Source organism: Furipterus horrens, unplaced genomic scaffold (assembly GCF_987537825.1).
Source record: "Furipterus horrens unplaced genomic scaffold, mFurHor1.1.pri manual_scaffold_9, whole genome shotgun sequence".
Classification (NCBI taxonomy): domain Eukaryota; kingdom Metazoa; phylum Chordata; class Mammalia; order Chiroptera; family Furipteridae; genus Furipterus; species Furipterus horrens.
In genome coordinates this window covers 69,331,014-69,350,439 of record NW_028327179.1, presented here as the reverse complement: position 1 = coordinate 69,350,439, position 19,426 = coordinate 69,331,014, and positions in this window count along the sequence as shown.

Here is a 19,426-nt window from a genome sequence, read left to right as displayed (position 1 = left end):
ATGGAAGGTCAAATAAGTAGTTTCCCAAACAATGGAAGACTAAAAAGATACAGCTCCTTCAAACCAGCATTGCAAGAGATGTTAAAAGTATGCTTTAAGAAAATAAGAAAAAGAGAGAGGGAGAGGAACACAGGTACAAAGGAAAACGAATAAATTCCTGTCAATATTAACCTTAAATGTAAATAGATTAAATGCTCCAACCAAAAGACTTAGGGTAGCTGAATGGATACAAAAACATGATATACATATATGCTGTTTAAAAGATGTCCATCTGAAAACAAAAGATTTGCACAGACTGAAACTGAAGGGATAGAAAAAATATTCCAAGCAAATAAACATGGATAATAAAGGGGGGGTTAGAAATACTTATATCAGACAAAACAGATTTCACAGCAAAGGATGTAAAAATAGACAAACAAGGACATTTTGTAATACTTAAGGGAAAAATCCATCAAAAAGATCTAACCCTGGTAAACATACATGCACCCAACATAGGAAAACCCAAATATATAAGAAAAATATTGGAAGAATACAAGAAGGATATCAACAGCAACTCATCACACAGAGGAATTTAACTCTCCATTGTCAACAATGGACAGATTTTCGAAGCAAAGAAATACCAAAGATATTGAGGCATTGAACAACACTGGATCAAATGGACTTAGTTTATATATATAGAAATTTTTGCCCCAAAGAATCAAAATTGACATTATTTTCATGTGTCCATGGGATATTTTCAAAGATAGACTACATGATAGGACACAAAACAAGCCTCAACAAATTCAAGAAAATTGAAATTATATCAGGCATTTTCTCAGATTATAATGGAATGAAACTGAAATCAACCTCAATGAAAATTCAAAGACATTCAAACTCATTGAGAATGAATTATAAGCTATTAAATAATGAATAGGTTAACAATGACATCAAGGAATAAATCAAAAAAGTTCTGGAAACTAATGATCATGAACACACAACAGCCCAAAACCTATGGGACACAGCAAAAGCAATCCTGAGAGAAAAGTTCATAGCAATAAAGGCCTACCTGAAAAGGATAGAAGAATCTTAAATACAAACCCAACCCTACAGCTACAAGAACTAGAAGAACAACCACCAACAAAGCCCAGAGCAAGTACAAGGAAGAAAATCATCAAGATCAGAGGAGAATTAAGTGACATAGAGACTAAAAAAACAATCGATATGATCACTAATACCAGTATCTGGTTCCTTGAAAAGATAAACAAAATCGAAAAGCCTTTATCCGGACTCATCAGGAAAAAAGAGAGAGAGGACCCATATTAAAAAAGCAGAAATGAGAGAATAGAAATCACAACTAATACCACAGAAATACAAATGATTGTAAGAAATTACTACAAACAACAGTACAGCAAAGTATTTGACAACTTAGATAAAATGGACAAATTTATGGAAATATATAATCTTACAAAACTTAATCAAGAAGAAGCAGAAAGCCTGAATAAACTAACAACAACTAATGAAATTGAAGCAGTAATCAAAAAACTCCTAGCACACAAAAGCCCTGGACCAGATGGCTTCACAGGTGAATTTTACAAAACATTTAGGGTGGAAGTAATAACTTTTCTTTCTCAAATTATTCCAAAAATTTTAAAGTGAGAGAAGACTCCCAAACTCTTTCTATGTAGCCAGTATTATCCTAATTCCAAAACCAGGTCAAGAAACAACAGGGAAAGAAAACTACAGGCCAATATTGTTGATGAACATAGATGCTAAAATCCTCAACAAAATATTAGCAAACCAGATTCAGCAGCACATTAAAAAGATTATACACCATGATTAAGTGGGATTCATTCCAGCAATTCAAGGATGGTTTAATATTCACAAATCAATAAATGTAATACAGCACATAAACAAAATTAAAGAGGAAAATCACATGATCATATCAATATATGCTGAAAAACACTTGATAAAGTACAACACTCATTTATGATGATAACTCTCAGCAAAATGGAAACAGAGGGAGCATACCTCAACATAATAAAGGACATATATAAGAAACCTGAAGCCAACACCATACTCAATGGGCAAAAACCGAAAACATTCCCCCTGAGATAAGGATCAAGAAAACGGTCTCCACTCTCTCCACTCTTATTCAACATAGTGTTGGAAGGTCTAGCCACTGCAATCAGACAGGAAAAAGAAATAAAAGACATTCGATTGGATATAGATTCCAAGAAAAAGCTACATGATCTAATAAGTGAATTTGGCAAAATAGCAGGGTACAAAATCAATATTCAGAAATCGAAGGCATTTCTGTACACCAAAAATAAAATATCAAAGATAGAAAGTACAAACAAATCTCATTTACTATAGCAACAAGAAAAATAATGTACTTAGGCATGAACTTAACCAACGAGGTAACAGATCTGTACTTGGAAAACTATATAACACTGAAGAAATACAATAAGGAAGATACAAATAAATGTTCATGGATGGGAAGAATCAACATCATTGAAAAGTCCATTCTACCCAAAGCAATTTACAGATTCAATGCAATTCTTATTAAAATACCAGTGACATATTTCACAGACCTAGAACAAATACTTCAAAAATGTATATGGAACCAAAAAAGACCCTGTAAAGTCACAGCAATCTTGAGATAGAAGAATAAAGCACAAGGAATCATAATACCTGATATCAAACTATACTACATAGCCACTATAACCAAAACAGTCTGGTACTGTCATAAGAACAGACATATAGCTCAATGGAACATAATAGAAAGCCAAGAAATGAACCCAGGTCTATATGGTCAACTAATACTTGACAAAAAGGGGGAGGGAACATAAAGTGGAGTAAGAAGAGCCTCTTCAACAAATGATGCTGGGAGAACTGGACGAGGACATGCAAAAAAAAAAATGAAAATGAAAATAGACCAGCTTACCTCACACACCAGAATAAACTCAGGATGTATCAAAGACTTAAATGTAAGCCCTGACACCATAAAAGTCCTAGAGGAAAACATACACAGGGAAATTTCAGATATTCCATGTAGCAGTATTTTCACTGATATATTTCCTAAGGCAGGGGGAATAAAGGAAAGAATAAACACGTGGGGCTACATCAAACTAAAGAGTGACTGCTCGGCAAGAGAAAATATCAGCAAGATGAAAAGGGAACCAACCATATACGAAAACATATTTGCCAATGATACCTCAGACAAGGGATTGATCTTCAAAATATATAAAGAACTTATATATCTCAATACTAAGAAGACAAACAGCCTAATTATAAAATAGTCAAAGTACCTGAATAAACAGTTCTCTAAAGAAGATATGCAGAGGGTCCATAGGCATATGAAAGAATGCTCAACATCACTAGCCATCAGACAGATGCAAATAAAACCACAATCAGATAACACTTTACACCAATCAGAATAGCCATCATCAACAAATCAACAAACAACAAGTGCTGGCAAGGATGTGGAGAAATGGGATCCTTAGTGCACTGTTGGTGGGAATGCAGACTGATGCAGCCACTATGAAAAATAGTATGGAATTTCCTCAAAAAACTAAAAATGGAACTGCCTTTTGAACTAGAAATTCTATTGCTAGAATTATATCTGAAGAATCCTGAAACCAGTTCAAAGAACCCATGCACCCCTATGTTTGTAGCAGTACAATTTACAATAGCCAAGTGCTGGAAACAGCCTAAGTGCCCATCTGAAGATGTGTGGATCAAAAAACTGTTGTACATTTGCACAATGGAATACAGTAGTCCCTCTTTATATCGGGGTTCACTTTTTGAGGCCTCGGTGTATCACGGAAAATTTTTAAAGATTTTATTTAATTATTTATCGTGGATATTTTGCTATATCGCATTTTTTTTTTGCAGAACTGTTTACATATATTGTTAAAGTTACATAGGTTTAAGAGTGTAGAATAAATTTAAAGTTCTAACTTCGTGGGGGGCTCTTACTATGCAACAGAAAGAAAGAAGGAACTCCTACCATGTGTGACAATGTGGATGAAACTAAAGAGAACTGTGCTTAGCGAAATAAGCCTGACAATGAAAAACAAATACCATATGGTATCCCCTAGTACAGGAAACTAATGAACAACACAAAAAAATGAGCAAAATTGAACCAGAGGCATGTAAACATGGAGTAGACTAACAGTTACCTGGTGGGGGTGTGTGGGAGAGAAGGAAGGTAAGTAGGGGAAGGATCTAGTCAATGAACTAATATAAATGACCCATGGACATGAACAACAGGGTGGGGATTGACTGTGGGAGAAAGGGTGGGCTTGGTGAGGAGGGAGCAAAGTGGGAAAAAGTGGGTCAACTGTAAAAGAAAAACAACTAATAAATTAAATAAAAAAAAAAAGATAGTTATCTACAAGAAAGCTCCCATAAGATTATTAGGTCATTTATCAACATAAACATTTCAAACCAGAAGGGACTGATATGAAATATTCAAAGTGATGAAAAGTAAGGACCTAAAACCAGGACTGCTTTACCAGACAAGGCTATCATTTATAATTGAAGGTGTAATTAAGAGCTTCTGAGACAACTAAAAGCTAAAGGAGTTTATTATCACCAAAACAGTAGTAGAATAAATGTTAAAGGGTCCTCTTTAAGAATAAGAAGAAAAAACAGAGGAACATACTTAAAAGAATAAAACTGCAATAAGTGTATACATGTAAATAATCCTTTTTAATGTGAATAATTTAAATGATCCAATCAAAAGAAATAGTATGGCTGGAAGGATACAAAGGCAAGACCCATATATATGCTGTCTACAAAAAAAAAAAAAAAAATCCACCTCAGAACAAAATATACACACAGACTAAAAGTAAAGACATGGATTACAGAATATATTTGTTCCAGGGGATCATCAGAATTGCCTCTTGCTTTTTCTATTGCACCCCTCAAATAGACATCCTGCCAAAAATGCTCAAGGACAAAGGAGCAGCCATTTAACATGCTTCCTGGCATCAGGTTGCTGGGGACCAATGTACCTAGAAGGGACTTGGCTATCTGCTTCAGCCGCAGGCTTGAAAAATACCCTCCAAACTCTTCCTGCACCCCTTGCCTCCATGTAGAATTACACAATGATAGCATTGTGAACTCCGATAGGAAAAATTCAATGTTGTTAACTCCAAGAGGAATTTATCTGCTGAGGTGAACCCTGTGTGGTCAATAAGTTCCCAAATTTTGTAAGTAGTAAGAACATTGGGCCATTTGATAACATGCCCCTCACATTATCTGTATACTGTGAAGAACCTGGCTGCACTCTGAACTTTCCACACTTGTCCCACTACAGCTGGGGTTCCCAAACCCCAGGCAATGGACTGTTAGGAGCTGGGATGCACAGCAGAAGGTGAGCAGTGGGTGAGCAAGTGAAGCTTCATCTGTATTTATAGCCACTCCCCATCACTTGTGTTAACACCTAAGCTCTGCCTCCTGTCAGAGATCAACAGCAGCATTAGATTATTAAAGGAGTGCAAACCCTACTGTAAACTGTGCATCAGAGGATGTAAGTTGCATGCCCCTTATGTGAATCTAATGCCTGATGATCTGGTGAGGAGCTGGGAGCAATAATACTAGTGCTGGGGAATGGCTGCAAATACAGATCATCATTAGCAGAGAGATTTTATTGCACAGAGGTCATAATAAATCAATTGCTTACAGGCTCAAAACAATACCCTCTCAGTGAGTGGCAAGTGACAAGCTGCGTCTGATGTCAAGCTTTATAGTGGCAAGTTAATTTATGTACTTCAATTATACAGCTGCATCTGGTGGCAGGCTTTAAGTCAGAATCTGACACTTATTATAGTCTGAGCATGGCATGCCCATTATTTTATTTAACACTTTCATCTGCACCTGTTTTCCACACTGTGTGATTGTATCAACCACAGTTTTGGTAAGCCCACATGCTAAGCATAGCCAAAATGAGTAAAAAATAAATGCTGCTGGAGATCTTCTTTGAAAAGAGAGGAAGACCCAATGATGAGACAGCAGAAGACTCTAAGGCTGCCAACAAAAAGAAAGCTGCCTTTAAAAGAAAATTCCAAGAGTCCTACTTAAATTATGGGTTCATTGCAACAGATGATTCACATTCTCCAAGCCTGTTTTGTATAATATGTGGTGACTGGCTATCCAACAAAGCCAAGAAACCTTAAAAATTGCTCCAACACATGGAGACCAAGCACTCTGCATTAAAAGACAAGCCTTAGGAGTTTTTGTTTTTGTTTTTTAAGAAAAAAATGAACACAAAGAAAAGAAGCAATTATTGAAGGCCACCACTTCATCAAATGTGTCCACACTGAAAGCATCGTTCTTAGTGCCTAACCATATTTCTAAAGCTAAGAAGCCCATTACTATTGGTGAAGAATTGATTCTGTCTGCTGCTAAGGACATTTCTCATGAATTTTTTGGAGAGGATGTAGTTCAAAAGGTGACACATGCTCCTCTTTTGGCTAGCACCATAACTAGGTGAATTGGTGAAATAACAGAGATATTGAGGCACAATTATTAGAGAGGATTAATGAGTCACCATAGTGTGCAATCCAGGTTGATGAGTCTAATGATGTTGACAGTTGTGCAATATATTTTCCAGGAAGATGTGCATGAGGATATGCCAACCAACACCACAGCTGCAGAACTATTCTAGTCTTTGAATGATTACATATCAGGGAAGAAGAAATGGTCATTTTGTGTTGGTATATGCATGGACAGAGTGGCTGCCATGACGAGATGGATTTCTGGTTTCACTACTTGAGTCAAAGAGGTCATTTCTGAACATGAGTCTACACACTGTATCATCATGAATAAATGTTAGCCAGCTAAAAATTGTCACCTGAACTTAATAATATTTTACAGGATGTGATTAAAATTATCAACCACATTAATGTACATACCCTTAACCCACATCTATCCATGTACCTCTAAGATGAGAAAGACACAGGGCACACACATCTTGTCTTATACACAGAAGTGAGATGGCTTCCTAAAGGTAGATCACTGGCCAGATTTTTTGAGTTACAATAGCTACTCCCAAGATTTCTTTTAGAAAAAGTCACCACTGGCAACATGCTCCAGTGATTAAGAATGGGTTGCAAATCTTGCTTACTTGTGTGACATATTCAAGCTGATTAATGCCTCAATTCATCAGTTCAGGAGAGAGTGACAACTGTATTCCAGTTGGCAAATAAAGAGGCTGCATTCAAAGTCAAACTGGAATTATGGGGGTGATAAGTGAACATTGGGACTTTTCACACTTCAAACATTAGCAGATTTTGAAAGAGACTGAGCTAAGATCTTCTTTCTCACAGCTGGTGCTTGACAACCTATCTCAGCTTTCAAAAGATTTTGAGCACTACTTCCCAAACACAAAAGACCTCGGAGCTAAAAAGGAATGGAATTGTGGACCATTTGTGAATGTAAGATAAATTGAATTTACCTGTGCTAGAAGAGGATAAACTGCTTGAGATTATATATGACAGTGGCCTTAAAAGTATGTTTGAGGCGGACTTCCGGCCAAGATGGAGGCTTAGACGGACACGCTAGGTCTCCCTCTACAACTATAGTGGAATACAACTACTTCAAAACAAAGGATAACTAGAAATTCCAGAAAATAAAGCTACACGGAAGCCCAACATATGAAGTTATAAACCAGCGGTGCCATTTGGGCAGGTAAGAGTCAAAGAAGGCAAAGCTGCTTGCGGAGCGGCGGGGCGGGGCGGCGAAAAATCCTGGAGGCATTCAAGCCCCTGGCGTGCTCGACTCCAATCAAGCCCCTGGCCTGCGCGACTCCTGCGCGACTCCTGCGCGACTCCGGCGCTGGGGAGCAGCCGCAGCATCGCCTTGAACAGTGAGGCCCAGGGGGGGCGGGAGGACGGATCCCGGTCTCCTAGCTGAATAACTGTGTGAATCCATCTTGGACCCCCGCCCCCACAGAAAGCACCACAGGGCTGCGAAATAGGTCGCGCGCCTGCCGGTCGCTGATTTGTGACGCGTACGCAGGCACTGCCCCCTGCTCCCGACAGCCAGCCCAGGAAAACAAAACGCATCTGTCAAAATGAGGCAGGCAACTTTAGAAATACCAGTAACACAACTCACCAGACAGCAGATAGAGAACCTGACAGATGAACAGATAAGAAACCTGTCAGAGGCTCAGTTCTGGGCCATTGTTATCAGGTGGCTTACAGAATTCACAAAAGAGCAGGAAAAAGATATGAAAGAAGCGAAAAACTTTCATAACGAAAGGAACAAAACCACATATGAGACAGATGGTGAGGAATCCAGAGTCCATTTCAACAAACTGGAATATGGAGAAGAAACTAGCAGTCAACCAATGCAGTGAGAGGAAATGGCAAGCAACAATGAGAGGATCAGAAACCTCTGGGACAGCTATAAAAGGCCCAACATAAGAATCATTGGTTTGCCAGAGAATGAGGAAGATGAACTAGAACTTGAAAAATTGAGTGAAAATATAATAAAGGAGAACTTCCCAGACTTGGGGAAGGGAATAGACTTGCAGGTCCAAGAAGCAAGGAGAGTTCCCAAGAGACTGGACCCAGGGAGAACCACTCCAAGACACATTATAATCAAAATGTCAAAAATTAAAGATAAAGAGAGAATCTTAAAAGCAGCAAGAGAGAAGAAAAGAATTATGTACAAAGGGGTCCCAATTAGACTATCAGCTGACTTCTCAAGGGAGACCCTACAGACAAGAAGGAACTGGCAAGAAATATTCAAAGTAATGAAAATCCAAAACCTACAACCACGAATACTCTATCCAGCGAAATTGTCATTCAGAATAGAAGGACAGAGAAAGTGTTTCCAGGACAAAATAAAACTGAAAGAGTTCATTAGATCCAAACCACTGTTATATGAGAAGTTAAAGGGACTGGTTTAAAAAACAGAAGCTAGGGAGATGAAACAAAGGCAAACGAAACAGGCAACGAGAGTGGAAAAGGAACTGTGGGTAAGGGAAATATAGTGGGGGGAGGTCAACAGGGAGGGGGAGGGGGGAGAGGGAGGGAGATGATATAGGAATTGGAGATCATGGTAGGAGGGAATGGAATAGACGGAGAGAGGTTGGGAGGAACTGTAAGCACAACTAATGGACATAATCTAAAAGGGGGGGACAACTGGAGGGAGGGGGCCACCGGGTGGAGGGGAGCAGAGGGAAGGGAAAGTGGCACAAATGTAATATTTTAATCAATAAAACACATTAAATCTTAAAAAAAAAAAAAAAAAAAAAAAAGTATGTTTGAGGCAATGTCAAATCTCCATACATTCTGGATTAACATCAAGGTGGACTGTTTTGAGATTGCCACAAAAACACTGAAAAGTCTGCTTCTAGTTCCAATATCCTATCATTGCGAAGCAGGGTTTTCTGCAGTGACAGTAACCAAAATGAGATGATGGAGTAGAGTGGAAATAAGAAACACACTTCAGGTATCACTGTCTCCCTTCAACCCTAGATGGGACTATCTAGTTGCATGAAAACAAGTTAAGGGATCCCACTGTTCCTGCACTATGGTGAGTTGTATAAGTATTTTATTATATATTACAATATAATAATAATAATAATAATAGAAATAAAGTGCACAATAAATGTAATGTGCTTGACCCATCATGAAATTATCCCCACCATCAAGTCTGTGGAAAAATTGTCTTCCACGAAACTTCCCTGGTGCCAAAAATGTTGGGGACCACTGCACTAAAGGAAAAAATAAAAATAAAATAAATATATTTCATGCAAATGGAAATTTAAAAATGTTGGGATAGCATTATTTCAAAGAACATAAACTTCAAAACAAAGGCAACTTTAAGAGACAAAGAAATACACCACAGAAAGACAAAAGGAAGACTCCAACAAGATGATATAACACTGGGGAACACAACTTACATTGAGTTAGATCTAACACTTGTTTTCAACTAACTTTTGTCATCTGAATCCAAAAATGACATCAGTTCTTCTTTACCACGTCAACTCTTTTTTTTTTTTTTTTTTTTTTTTTTGGTTTTTCAATTCTAAACCCTCCCCTTTCTTATCCCCCTTCTCTCCCTCTCCACCCCCCGTATTGACTGCTATTCTGCTTTTTGTCCTATTTAGTTCATTTGTTTGTGTTGTTCTTTAGTTTCCTGTATTACGTCAACTTTTTAAGGCACAGGATACCCTCAATTTGTCCCCAAAAATCATACAAAATGTATATACAAAGGAAAATAAAGAAAAAAATTACCTGAATATACTATTTATTTAGAGTTATTTTATTCATATAAAGGCTATATATTGTTACCGTAAGTCAATTTGTGTACAAGTAGTAAAGTTCTGCTACCAAACATATATATTAAGGTATTTCATCTTTTCAAACGACAGGCTAGGAAATGCCAAAATGAGATACTTGAAACATTCTCCTTCAGTTGGCAAAGCTTTCACAAATTGCTTCATGAGACCCAGATTTATGTGCAGAGGTGGGAATATAATGTTCTTTCTGTCAACAAGTGGCTCATATAGAATGTTTGGATCACCAGGTTAGAGGTCAGATCTTGGAGGCCAATTTGACTCCACCCGATGCTTCTCATGAGCTCTGCTGTCCCACATTCACAGAAAACAGGGATACTTGGTGTATCCACATTGCTAACCAAGAACAAAGCAGACCATTTTAAGGTCAATACAGATGATCCAATTGTGCTTGTGATACTGCAACAGATCAATGAGTCTCTTTATGTCTTCATATTTTTTACGAAAACAAACTTAATGGCCAATTGGGACTGCACCAAATAAATTGCCAATGTGGAGGAGAACATACTTCAAGCTCTGCTTTGTGCTATCAATGAACAGTCACCATTTAGTTGCGTTCTAGATTCAAATTCCCAGTTCCTCCATTATGGTAATACACAAAGCCACCATCACTTGGAAAGTACTGCAGAAATTCACTTTCTCTTGATTGAAAGATATCTTCACTCCTTTTTCAAGCAAGTTTTTCTAATGCAGTTTTGATGTTAAGCATTCTGAAGCCATTTTGGATAGTCCCAAATCTTGTGTCAAATCATTCAACTCATGCTGATCAAATCCCTTATGAACTGAGTCATCTTCAATTTCAAAATCTTCATTGTTGCTGTAACTTAGCTCTTCACCATAGTGTGTAATCTTTGTAATCATTTGCACACCCAACATAGGAGCTCATAAAAGGATAGATCAATAGTAATGTAGTCACAGTAGGAGATTTCAATACTACATTTACATCAATGGATAGACCATCTAGACATAAAATTTACCTCCAGAAAAACACCAGCATTAAATGACACACTAAATAAGAAGTATTTAATTAGTACCTCCAGAGTATTCTGACCACATGTTAGAACACAAAACAGTCTCAATAAATTTGATTAAAATCATAGCAATCATCTTCTCTAAAAATAATAGTATGAAACTAGAAATCATTCAAAAGAAAAACAAACAAAAACAACACCCAAAGACATGGAGACTAAATAACATGTTGCCAAACAATGAATGGGTTAATAATGAGAACAAGGAAGAAATAAAAAGATACCTTGAAATAAATAAAAATGAAAACACAGCAACTGCAAATATATGAGACACAGCAAAAACAGCCATAAGGGAGACTTCCAGGCAAGATGGAGGCATAGACCGATACGCTCTGTGTCCCTCCACAACTAAGAATGACTATAACTACCACATAACCAAAAATAATAAGAAGTTCCAAAAAATAAAGCTACATGGAAGTCCAATATGTGAAATCATAAACAAGTGGTGCTCATCCGGACGGGTAGGGAGGGCAAAACCGCGGCTGAGAAAGATTGAACTGTGCTGAAGGTGGCAGTCGAAGCAACAAACAGCGGGACTCCATAAGCAGACACCTGTATTAGGGGGGAGAAGAGAAGTGCCTGGGAGCTGGCCCTGGCTGCAGACCAAACCTGTCGGCTTGCGATTCCAATGCTGGGGAAGGCAGACCCCATTGTCTCAGACTATGGGGATGGAGGAGGCTCCTAGTTCCTCAGTGGAGAGTAACAGCGGTAATCCATCTTGACCCAAGCCCCAACGTAAAGCACCACAGTGTGGTGAAAAAGTCGCCAGGTTGTGACGAGCACATGGGGCTCCGCCAAATATAGCATAGGAGATGTGATAGCAACCCCCTCCCAAAGAAGGAAAGATAAACAAAACAGAATTGCAGAATTAATGATTGAAATACCAATCACACAGCTAACAAAAAAACAGATAAAGGCCTTGACTTATGAACAAATAATGAATCTTTCTGAGACTCAGTTCAGAGCTATAGTCATAAGGCAGCTTACAGACCTAACAGAAGGTCTGAATCAAGACAAGGAAGGAATGAATGCTAGTTCTGCTGAAACGAACAAAACTACATACAAGACAAGTGGTGAGGAAGGGAAAGCCATGGATCAAATCAACAAATCAAACATAGGGAAGGAACAGTCAACCAGTGCAGAAAGAGGAAACAAAAAGTGAGGAATGTGATGAGAGGCTCAGAAACCTCTGGGACACCTATAAGCAAATGAACATTTGAATTATAGGATTGCCAGAGGGTGAGGAAGAAGAACTAGAAATTGAAAAATTAAGTGAAAAAATAATGAAGCAGAACTTCCCTAACTTGGGGAAGGAAATGAACTTACAGATCCAGGAAGCACAGAGAGTTCCAGATAGTCTGGACTCAGGGAGAACCACACCAAGACACATTATAATCAAAATGTCAAAAATTAAAGATAAATAGAGAATCTTAAAAGCAGCAAGAGAGAAGAGAAGAATTATGTACAAAGGGGTCCCAATTAGACTATCAGCTGATTTCTAAAAGGAGACCCTGCAGGCAAGAAGGGACTGGCAAGAAATATTCAAAGTAATGAAAATCAAAAACCGACAACCATGATTACTCTATCTAGCGAAGCTGTCATTCATGATAGAAGGGCAGAGAAAGTATTTCCAGGACAAAGTAAAACTGAAGGAGTTTGTTAGATCCAAACCACTGTTATATGAGATGCTAAAGGGACTTGTTTAGAAGAAGGAGGATCAAAACTATGAACATTAAAATGAAAACTGTATCACAAAAGCCAACAACAGAAGCTAGGGAATCAAAACAAAGGCAAACTAAGTAGGCAATGAAAGCAGAAGAAGAATTATAGGTATGGGGAACATATTGGGGAAAGGTCAGCGGGGACAGAGAAGGTGGAAAAGGGAGGGAGATGATGCAGAAATTAAGAAGCATGGTAGGAGGGAGTGGAGTAGACAGGAAGATGTTGAGAAGAACTATATGCAGAACCAATGGGCATGGACTAAGGTGGGGCAACTGGAGGGAGAAGGGAGGAGGGGGAAAAGAAATTGGGACAACTGTAACAGCAGAATCAATAAAATAAAAGGAAAAATAAAAAGCCATAAGGGAGAAATTTATATAATACAGGCTTATTTCAAAAAACAAGAAAAATCTTAGATAAACATTCTAAGTTTATACTTTAAAAAACAAGGAAAAGAACAACAAAAATGTACAAAGTGAGTAGATAAAATAAAATAATAAAGATCAAAGCAGAAATAAAAAAAGTCAAAAGATCAATCAAGCCAACAGCATTTTCTTTGAAAACATAAAAATGATTGACAAAACTTTAACAAGGCTTATTTTAAAAAAGAGATAGAACTCAAATAAATAAAATAAGAAATGAAAAAGAAGTCACATCTAATACCAAAGAAATATGAAAGATTGTAAGAAAATATTACAGAAAACAGCTGGCCAAGACATTGAACAATCTGGTAGAAATTGATACGTTCTTAGAAAAATGTAGTCTTCCAAAACTGGATCAGAAATAATCAGAGAACCTAAATAGACAGACTACAACTAATGAAACTGAAGTAGAAGTAAAAAAAATCCCAGGAGATCCATAAATGCTACACTAACCTCCTCTCAGAACCAAAGTGGAATTGCAATAATAGAAAAATTATTCTGAATAACCCACTGAAGACGAGTTGAAGAAAAGCCTTAAACCAAGAACTTACAGAAGAAGCCAAATCAAGACTGGTAGGAAGTGCAGAGGCATGAAAGGACTGGAGAGCTAATGTTATATAGGAACATATCAGCTCTGAGAGTGATTCTCCCTGAGAAGCGTGGGGTCTAAATTTCAAATCCTGGCTCCCCAGCCTAAAGCAACAGAACTGAGAAAGGTGCCCACATAACATCTGTCTTAAAAACAGTGGGGTGTCTGCCAGGAAGATATGGTTAAAGATTCAGCCACCCTCTTAAAGAGAAAATACACATACAATTTTGTTCAAAGCCACTCCCCTGGGATCCAGTGGAGAGAGGTCAGAGCAGACTAGAGCTGTGTGAAAAGAATATAAGTGCTGGTGGTTATGAGGAAAGAGTTGAAGAGTCAGCTGTCAGGATTCATGTTCTGAGTCATTGCTCATATTGCAGAAGCCATCTTTCTCAGGAAGAGCACACCCACCATGTAGCATTAGCCTGGTTGGAAACAATTGTTGCATGCACTGGAATCTCCCTCACCATACCCTGTAGAGCTTATGTCCTGCTAAGGAGTACAGCTGGAGTCTCTTTTAGTGACTAAGCTTTAACAGGCAGGCTGGGTGCAGAGATGAGTCTCTGGGTGCTTTGAAACTTTTGCTGACCTTCCTTTTGATTTTGGTCAAGAGAAAAGAGTAGGTAAAATCAGAAATCACCTTCTCAGTTAGATGAAACTTACAACTAAAGTATAAAGCAAGCATCACTGAGAGCCACCTGAACACTAGATGAAAAGAATATGATAACTAAGGATATACAGAAAAAGTCATATTTAGTGTGGTAGGAGAAGCAAAAATACAGACTGGGTAGGTCCCACACCCACAGTGTAGTGGTTAAGAAACAGGAGAAATACCTCAGCTGTAGAGCTTCCCCCTGAGGATCCAGGGTCTCAGCCCCACATTATTTCCTTTCATTTTGAAGTTCCAGTGCTTGGAAGACCAGTAGGGATTGCAGTTCAATGAAACAAAGGTCTACAGGAAACTGAAACACTCCTCTTAAAGACATGGCACTCAAACTCACTGAATCTAAGCACCAGAGCAGGGGAAACACCAGGAACATACATGGAGGAACTAAATTGACTAACTTCAGGAAGGGAGCTGGAGTGGCAGTGGTTGGAGCAAACCTCTCTGGGACAAAAGTATTTCCTTTGTTGAGCTCTCCTCCCACCCATCAGACCTGGTGCAAACTAATGCCATATTTTTGCTCTCCATTAACTTAACTAACATCAATTGCCTAGCCCTGGTGATTCCCTGAGATGCTGCCAACACAACATGTTTACCTGGTCCAAGTTTCTCCAGAGGCTCCCCTACAGGTGCAGCCTGCTTCAACTGGTACTGCAGACCCACTCAAAGGACCATAAAGACCACATGAAAGGTGGCTGCCTTAGGCTTATGCTGCAGACTTTCTTAAAGGTCCCCAATGCCCATGAAAGTGGTAGCCACCCTTGGCTCACACTACAGATTTTCTAAAAAGTCCCCATACACAAGCAGCAGCTATTTTTGATGTACAATATAGCTCCTGGCAAGTGGCCCCAAGCTCAGTACAAATAGCAACCAATCTCAGTTTTCATTGTAATTACAATTAGGAGGCCTCATATCTAGCATAAGTGGTGGGCAGTATTGACCTGTGAGGTATCTCCAATTAAACAGCCACAAGCTGAGCACAAGCGGCAGCTGACTTCAGCTGGCATTGTAGAACAAACCGTAGGGTCTCAAACTCAACACAACTGGAATAAGTTCATGACATAGTTTCCTCTTAAGTGTCTCCAACCCCAGAACTAGCAGCTACCAACTGCAGATCATCTGTAGCTCCTACCAGGAAGCTCCAAGCCCTTCACAAGCAATGGCTAAACGGTGTGCACTGGAGCCCCTCCAAAAGGCTCTAAATTCAACATACCTGATGGTAAGTTTTAGACCATACCAGAGCCTCACCCAGCCATCTCCACAACTGACATACCTGAAGGACAGCCTTGACTGGTATTAGAGCCCAGGTAAAGCTACTCCCACTCCATGGGATCAACCCTAGCTCAATAGTTTTGCCATTATTGTTGCAGCCAGCTATCACAGCCAGTGAGCCTGAGAGTCTACCCCATTCAACAACATGCCAACATCATGTGTGGCACAACTGCAACAGGAGGGCACACAAAGCCCACATAAGGAACACTCCTGGAGCACTCAGCTCATGTGATTAGGAATACTGTGCCACTAAGCCTGATAAAACATCTCCTATCTCAGTGAGGCCTCTCTTTTAAGGCCAGGAGATAGCTGATTTACCTAATACATAGAAGTAAACAGAGGGAGTCAGCCAAAATGAGAAGATAAAAAAAATATATGTACTAGATACAGAGTTCAAAAACACTGGCTACAAGAATGCTCCATGAACATAGGAGAAGAGTAGATAAACTCAGTGAGAACTTCAACAAAGAGAGAGAAAACATAAAAATAACCAATGGACACTGGAAAATAATAACTGAAATGAAGAATATACTAGAGGGAATCAATAACAGATTAGATGAAGAAGAGAGTTTAATTAGATATATGGATGACAAGGTAGCAAAAAAAACCCCACACAATTATAACCATGGCCAAGTTGGTTAGAGCATTGTCTTCTACACCAAAAGGTTGTGGGTTCAATTCAATTATCATTTAAGGCAATACCTAAGTTGTAGTTGATCCACAGAGTGCATATGGGAGGCAATTGATTAATTTTTTCAAATTTATTTATTTATTTATTTGTTTATTTATTTATTTTATTTTTTAGAGAGTGAGGAAAGGAGAAAGAGAAGGAGAGAAACATCACTGTGTGGTTGCCTCTCACTCACACCTCCAACTGGGGATGTGAGGTGAGACCTAGTCATGTGCCCTGACTGGGAATCAAACCAGCGATTCCCAGGCCAACGCTCAATCCACTGAGACACAGCAGCCAGAGCTTGACTGATGTTTTATTGTCGCATCAATGTTTCTATTTCTCCAAAAAAATATACATATTCTTGGATGAAAATAAAAATAATTATAATAGCAAAAAGAAAAAAATGAAAGAAAATGAGACTGATTTGAGAAACCTCTAGGACAACATCAAGCGTGCTAACATTTGCAGCACAGAGGCCATAGAAGAAGAGAGAGAGAATGCTATTGAAAAACCTACTTGAAGAAATAATGACTAAAAACTTTCTTAATCTGCTGAAGGAAATAAACGTACAAGAAAAAGAAGCACAGAGAGGATCCAAGATGGCAGAGGAGTAAATGGAAGCTACACTAACCTTCTCCCAAGACCAGTCTGAATTTACAACTTAATTTTGGAGAAATCATCTGGAATAACCAAATGAACACTAGCTAGAAAGAAGTCTTATAGCCACGGAGAGACAGAAAAGGCCGCTACATCACGACGTGACCGGTAGGGAGTGCGGAGACGCGGAAGGGCTGGCTGGGCTCACACGGGTGGCAGCTGAAGGGACTGAGAAACAGCTCAGCAGCCGGGGGTTCCCCCTGAGAAGGGCAGGATCTAAACCCCCAGCTGGGCTTCCAGCCTACAGCAACAGAGTGGAAAGTAAAATAGTATCAGCTGTGAAAAGTGAAAAGGCACACCGTTTCTTGCTAGCCAGAGAGAAACAGTGGGAGAAAAAGAGCTCTTAAGTGGATCACATACAAAAATATTTTGGCCCACACTTACCCTGGGGTCAATCAGAGGAAAGGCAGAAAGGACTGAAGACACTCAGGGAGAGTATGGAGCGGTGGCTTTGAAGGGAGAACTGGGGGAGTGGCTGATCGGGTCCCAGTTCTGACTCATCCCCACTATGGCAGGCAGACCATTCCCCTCCAAGTGGCATCAGCCTGAGGGGAACCAAAAGCCCTGCCTACAGAAATTAAACTGCCACACCCGCATCCTTAAGCCTGATGGCTACTCACAGATTGAATAGATTAACAACTGAAGAAGACAGGCAAAGGTAGTAGATCCCTGGAAGTCTCCAACAGGCTGCCTAGGGCCAGACTGGTACATGATCTGACGCTACCAGAGGCAGATCCAGGAAGTGCATATCATTCTAAAATGGGAAGACGGAGAAACAACCCCCCATCGAAAGGAAAGGTAGAATCCCCAGAGAGAGTGCTAAATGAAATAGAGGGAAGCAAACTATCAGATATGAAATTCAAAACATGGATTATGGAGAACCTGAATGAGCTCAGCGGAAACTACAAAGAACTCCAGGGAAACTACAAGGAACTCCAGAAAAACTACAAGAAACTTACTGAGAATTACACAAGCATGAAAAAGGACATAGAGGCTATCAATAAGACCCAAGAGGAAATGAAGAATATGATCTCTGAATTGAAGAACACAGTAGAAGGAATTAAAGCAGGCTAGAGGAAGCAGAAGATTGGATCAGTGAGCTGGAGGACAACTTAGACAAAAACTCCCAGACAGTGCAACAAAATAAAAAAAGACTGAACAAGACTGAGGAGGTTCTAAGACAGCTGCAGGACAACATGAAATGTAATAATATCCATATCATAGGAATTCCAGAAGGAGAAGAAGAAGAGCAAAAGATAGAAAACCTCTTTGAAAAACTAATGACAGAAAACTTCCCTAACATGAGGAGAGAAAGAGTCATGCAAGTCCAGGAAGCACAGAGTCCCAATGAAGATGAACTGCAACAGGCCCACTTCAAGACACATCATAAAATGGCAACATTCAAAAACAAAGAGAGAATCCTAAAAGCAGCAAGAGAGAAACAACTAATAACATACAATGGAGCTCCAATGAGGCTATCATCAGATTTCTCATCAGAAACACTACAAGCCAGAAGGGAATGCCAAAAAATATTCCAAGCAATGAAAAACAAAGCCCTACAACCAAGAATACTCTACCCAGCAAGAATCTCATTCAAAATGGAAGGTGAAATAAGGAGTTTCCAAGACAAAAGAATGCTAAAAGAATATATCTTCACCAAACCAGCATTGTAAGAGATGCTAAAGGGTCTGCTTTAAGAAGATGAAGAAACAGAGAGAGACAGAGAGGAACACGAGTACAAAGGGGGAAAATGACAATGAATAAGTACTTATCGGTAATAACCTTAAATGTAAATGGACTAAACGCTCCAATAAAAAGACATAGGGTAGCTGAATGGATTAGAAAGAATGACCCACATATATGTTGTCTACAAGAGACCCACCTTAAAACAAAAGATTTACACAGACTGAAAGTGAAGGGATGGAAAAAAGTCATCGTCATTGTCGTCGGCAGCCGTCCGTCTCGAGAGACGATGGTGTAGCTTCTTAAGAGTCTATCTGCTCCGCCGAGAATGGCTGTGCAGTCTGACTCGGGAGTGACACGGAATCTGTCTTCTCCTGTGTTGAATCGACGTCTTGCGATGACGCTGGAGTGTCCTCTCCAGTGAAGCT